Source organism: Symphalangus syndactylus, chromosome 3, assembly GCF_028878055.3.
Source record: "Symphalangus syndactylus isolate Jambi chromosome 3, NHGRI_mSymSyn1-v2.1_pri, whole genome shotgun sequence".
NCBI lineage: Eukaryota > Metazoa > Chordata > Mammalia > Primates > Hylobatidae > Symphalangus > Symphalangus syndactylus.
Genome location: NC_072425.2, coordinates 133108020 through 133114019, shown reverse-complemented (window position 1 = coordinate 133114019; position 6000 = coordinate 133108020). Strand labels below are relative to the sequence as shown.

Below are 6000 nucleotides of genomic sequence, written 5' to 3'. Positions count from 1 at the left end.
TCACACTAATCTCCAACTCAGGGTCTGCTCCCTGAGGAACCTGACCTGTAACAGTAATCCTCCTTGGCATTGTCATATATCCTTCCTAATCCTCCTCATCAGTGTGCAGTCATATGTTGGGTGCCCAAAAAGGTATTTTAGGAGGCGTGTAATGCAATGAGGCCATTTACGTCTTTCAATTTAGCAGAGATAGATGGATTTGATCTTTGCAGACTTCTCATGCCCGATTAATTCCTACAAAACATGATCTACCTATCTATGTACGTATCTATTGTCATCTATCTACCTATCATCTGTCTGTCTACCCATGCATCCATCCATCCATCCATCCATCCATCCATCCATCCATCCCTTCCTCCCTCCATCCATCATACACCTATCTGTAGTAGAAGCTGTAGGTGCCCCACCAAGACTCTCTTTACTGGCTGATGACCCCATGTCCCAGCTGCTGTAACTGTTGGTGCATAACAATTCACAGGTGCACCCTTTTCTGGAGTGCCGTCCTTGGCCAAATGTAAGCTGCTTCCCCATGGAGACTGTGCTCTCCCCTCTCCTTCCCCAGTGGCAGACCTCAGCTGATGACTGACTGGCATGGGGTAAAAGGACAGTTCTCTTGCTACAAGGTGAGACAAGCTCTGAGGAATTCACACTGCAGCGCTACCTGCCCATGAGATCAGATTGAAGCTAGTTGTCAGCCAAGGGCACATTCCTCATTAGCTTTTCTTTTAGTGCTGTTTTGCTTCTAATATGGTTTGGCTGTGTCCCTACCCAAATCTCATCTCGAACTGTAGCTCCCATAATTCCCACGTGTTGTGGAAGGGACCCTGTGGGAGATAACTGAATCATGGGGGTGGTTTTTCCCCATACTGTTCTCGTAGTAGTGAATAAGTCTCACGAGATCTGATGGTTTTATAAGGGGAAACCCCTTTCACTTGGCTCTCATTTTTCTCCTTGCCTGCTGCTGTGTGAGACGTGGCTTTGCTTCTCCTCACCTTCCACCAAGATTGTGAGGCCTCCCCAGCCACACGAACTGTGAGTCCATTAAACCTCTTTTTCTTTATAAATTACCCAGTATCAGCTATGTCTTTATTAGCAACATGAGAACAGACTCATACAGCCTCCCTCAATCCCCCTCTTCTGAATTTACCACGAAGGGTCCTCATATCAGGCTCTGTTTTTTGAGGAGCCTGACCTGAGACATTTGGTATTGAGCATGGTCCTAAAAAACAAACAAAAAAAAAAAAAAAAAAAGAAAAGAAAAAAAAGCAGACTCGAAGTATGGGTTTCTAGAACTGGATTGCAATGAAGCAGGCGAAGTGCTGATAGTCCCTGGCAGGCTGTAGCAGTGGGATTGCTAACATCTTTACCTAGGTGAACTGGAAAGGGTCTGTACCAGCTGGCCCAGTGTCTTGGGAATTGGGAAGATGTCTGCTAGGGCTGCCATAATATCACAGACTAGATGGCTTAAACAACAGAAATGTGTTTTCCCATAGTTCTGGAGGATGGAAGTTTGAAAACAAGGTATCGGCAGGTTTGGTTACTCCTGAGGCTTTCTCCTTGGCTTGCAGACGGCTGCCTTCTCCCTGTGTCTCCAGATGACCTTTCCTCTGTGCATACATCCCTGGTGTCTCTTCCTCTTCTTGTAAGCACACCAGTCATATTGGATTAGCGCCCAACCCTTATGACTTCATTTAAACTTAGGGCCTTTAGAGAGGTGATTATCTCTAAATACAGTCACATTGGAGGTTAGAGTTTCATCATATGGATTAGGGTAGTAGGGTACAATTCAGTCCATGATAGGAGCTTAGGGAAACATCACTATACAGACTGTGGAACCGAGTGGGTTTTGCTAAGCACCACTGATTTGTTGGAGAGAGAAAACAGCAGGCTCAAATCTACTAATTAACAATTTAAAGCAAAGTGCTAGGCGTTTAAAAAGACCTTCCATTCCTACAGCCAGGGGCAGGCAGAGCTAGAAACTAGGCTCAGGGTGTAACTGTAGAAGTGGCAGAACTTCAAAGAAGACTGAATTCTCAGCCTAGGTGAGTCACCTATGCTGACAGCGGGGCTGTGACGGTGGGATACTGACACTTGGGGTGGGAATATCTGGATAGCTGTGCTTGAGAACTGAATCCTCGGAGTTTCCTGGACCGCTTGGGCCTGCATAAATGGCCCACTGCCCCTGTTAAAATAGAAGACCCTGCTTGCTTGAAAATGATGCAGAGACCTTACATGAGGCCTTCTAACAGGCCAGTGCTTGCCCTCCTCTGGATTTGCCCCCATCTCCCCTTCTGGCCACCAGATCACAAATTGGGGTCAAACCTCAGCATAGCCAGACTGGGAAAGGGCTGGGCCTGCTAAGGGATTAGAGGATTCCCTCCAAAGCTGCAGGACCTGGCTACAATACAGTGGGGCCAGGAATGAGGGGTGGATCCAAAGGGCCTAGATTGAGGAGGGGCCAGAATATAAAGCTGGATAGGGAGAGTTTTCAGTGCAGTGTACTCTCCCATGACACAGGATAGAACATCCTGGCGAGGGCCCCAAGTTATGCTTCTAATGCACTGCTGAGACAGCGCTTGGAAGCTTGGAGAAAACAATGGCCCACATTAAACAAAACAGAGTTGCCGGAACTGCCATGGTCAACTGGGCAGAAAGAGACCAAAAGGCTCAGAGAAGTGGGCATGCTAGAGTGGGCCTGTTATCTAATACTAGGAAATCCACTTTCAAACTGTTTCTCAGGAAGGCCTGGAGATCACTCGGTTTACTAGGGTGATTAGGAATGTGTCAGTGAGGGACACCAGCGTCGGCTGAGAGGTTTGGGTAGGACTGAAGAGATTGTATTTCAGAACTGGGCTCCCTAGTAGAAAGGGTAAAAATCCCAGCACAGCAGAGGCCAGGTGGTATCACCTAACTGTCAGAGCACGGTGGGTGTAATTACTGTAAGGGGCAGCAAGGTTGCAACAGCAGCTAGGAAAGCCCAGACTACAGAGATTTCTGGAAATCGTACATAAATCATGGTGTTCCTAGAGGTAAAATAGATGGGCAGCTAGCAAAGATATTTGTGTGTGTGTGTGTGTGTGTGTAAACTCATAAGAGATCAAGAATGAATGAACATAAGACCATCTTCAACCTTTCTAAAGAAAGTCAAGATGCCTTGCTAGTTTCCAGAGCTGGGCCAGTTCTCAAACCCAGAGCTCATTGACCGTTGTTTAAGGGGAGGCCAAATTCTCACAAAGAGAGACCCTGCAGTGCCATAGTAAGTGGGCACAGTAGTGATTCCCCCAGTTCTATAGGTCCCCAAAGGACCTATAGTTGTTTACTCGCATAACCAGGCAATGGAAAGAGGAAATACCCAGAGCCTTTTGAGGTCTGTTGGAAACAAGTTCTGAGTTGATGCTCATACTGGGGGACACAATTATGACACTCCTGTTAAAAGAGGTCAGAGGGGGCCTGGCAATAGATGGAGTTCTGGCCCTGGCATGTCTCAAAATGGTCCAGTTGGTGGTAATTTCTCTGGTTCCCGAAATATAATTGGATTGGACATGTTTAGCAAGAGATACAACCTTTACATTAGTTCTTTGACCTATAGAATAAGAACTATTGAATAGGAAAGGCCAGTAGAATGTCCTGAAAGTTTCCTCTCTTCACCAGGATAGTAAATCAAAAACAATATCACATTCCAGGGAGGATGGCAAAGATTAGTGCCACCCTAACTGGTTTAAAAGATACTGAGGAGGTGGTTCCTGTCATTATATGGGACAGGCTGTTCCTATCCCATGTAATTCACCAGTCTGGCCCCTGCAAAACCCAGGTAGATTATGGCAGATGACAGTGGATGATTGCAAAGTTGACCAAATAGTAGTCCCAATTGTAGCTGTCATGCCAGTCATATATTTACTAGAGCAGGTTAACATGGCCTTGGGTAAATGGTATGTAGCTATTGAACTGGTGAATGTGTTCATTTTTTTTAATCCATCAGCAAGAAAGATCAAATACAGTTAGTATTCATATGGAAAAGATAGCAATATAAATTCATCATCTTGTCTCAGGGAGAATGATAATTCTCTGTTCATAACATAGTCCCAAGTATCCCGGACTCTCTGGACACCATGCAAAATATCAGAATGGTCCACTTTATTGATGCTATGATTTTAATTGGACCAATGAGAAGAAGTGATAAATACACTGGATGCCATGATAAGATAGACATGCTATCTAGAGGGTTGGTGATAAACCCCAGGGACTGAGGGTACTGCCACATCATTGAAGTTTTTAAGGAGCTAAAAGCCTATGGATAGCCCCTCCCCAGGACAAGTTATTACTCCTTGTACCTCCTATCATTAAGAAATAAGCATAACACTTATTTGGCTTCTTTGTGTTTTGGAGGCAGCATATTCCGCTCTTAGAAATTCTGCCTCAATCCCTTTATCAGGTGACACTCGAAGGCTCCTTACATGGACAGTGCAAGCTAGGTCAACCACTAGGCAAGTCCCTTAGACCAGCAGAAGTGCTAGCTAAATGTGAGGGGAATCTAGAAGGGGTGGAAGTAGAAGATCATGAACAGCAGTCATGGCCTTGGGCACATGCAGTAGGGCTGTGGTTCAATCTATTAACCTTTCTTTTGCACCAACCTAATATGTCTCCAAGGAAATTGTGATCTATCCGAATTCTGTGGATGCCGTATCTGGGTGGAGTGAACTTAGTGAAAGAAGAAAGTGGATTGGAGCTGTGCAAAGGGTGAACTGCAGTAGACGCTATTGGTGCCCAACCAGATGCTCTTTAGCCCCTGCAGATACTGGCCAGCTGGCTTGGGAGACCACAGTCCCTGGGAGTTTATCTCAGACAATGATTGACTGTCACATGTGGGTCAGAGTTCCCCAAGGTGGGGCTAACTCTGGGGTAGGGGGATTTAGAGCTCTTGGTTAGAGCTTGCCCATCGGATCAGAAGCAAGTCCAAAGCTACTTTTAGCTGAGACACATTTTGACTTAGCTCCCCATCTCTCCTGCCTTCTCCTTCCCCCTCACTCCTAAGAGTACATCCTCCAATCAGTCTTCCTCAATAAATCACTTGGGCAAGAATCCCTACTCAGGATTCACTTCTAGACAATATACACATGTTTGTGTGTATTTGTTATTTTTTAAACATAATACCTCTTTCTTCAATGCCACCATCCAGTGTACACCTCACAAACCCAGTTGTCACATTTGCACTGCCTGAATCGTGTTCATTGACTACACTACCCACAGACCTCTAAGCCCAATTTACTGTATGGTTTCTCATACTTCAGTTAACTAATTCCAATCTACATTTTTTGAAGGATGGAAAATTTTGCGCTAGGAAGATTTTACTAGTTCAAACTGAGTCAGTGGAGTCACATCACATAAATGAAATTCAACTTCCTGAATTTCATCATAGAAAGTCAGAGAGAGAAAGAGGGAGAGAGCCTTTTATTTACCTATTGTCTTCCACAGCTCAAAATCAAAGAGAAATAAAAGGAATTAATTTTTTGGCTTTTGAGCTTCTGAGAGCCCAGCTCTTGTAGATTTTTAAGGATTTTCAAGGAGAATTTTGACAATACCTATTTTTACCTTGCATGTTTGATTTTAAAGCAGGCTTTCCTGCTTAAGATAAAACTCAACTGTGATAAACTATTGAATTATTCTCTAACCTAGACTCTACATTTCAGAGTAGCCTTCCCCACTTTGGTCTGGATTAGTGAAGTTTGACTACATGTGGACAGCAAATGAATTGCAAATTATATGTAAATGCGTATAAATTAGCACCAGTTATTAGAATAATTTGCATTTACAGCTTTGTAATTAGGCAGCAGCTTGAGAGAGAAGGGCAGTGGGCAGGGGACCCAGGAAGCTGGGAAGGCATCCCAGAAGTCCTGGGGTCCCCACCTCTATGTTAATGAGGCTCAGTTTTCTCTTCCCTAGGCCCCTTAGCACAAGACTTTGGGGATCTAAAACCTGTACCCTGGCTTTTGGATTTCTGGT

General features: G+C 44.7%; 1 protein-coding gene across 9 annotated transcripts in view; it reads left to right on the top strand.

The window, feature by feature from the left end:
• Window positions 1–934: 934 nt before the first annotated feature.
• The window catches only part of LOC129479692 (uncharacterized), a 317480-nt gene continuing 312414 nt past the window's right edge, over window positions 935–6000 (top strand). For 6 of the 9 annotated variants that reach the window (XR_008656758.2, XR_008656759.2, XR_008656755.2 and 3 more), the window contains exon 1: window positions 942–1032. The gene's annotated coding sequence lies outside the window, so the exon portion shown is untranslated. Of the gene's footprint in view, window positions 1033–6000 lie in introns of all 9 variants that reach the window. The other 3 variants (XR_008656757.2, XR_010119795.1, XM_055273227.2) reach the window with 2 other exon arrangements.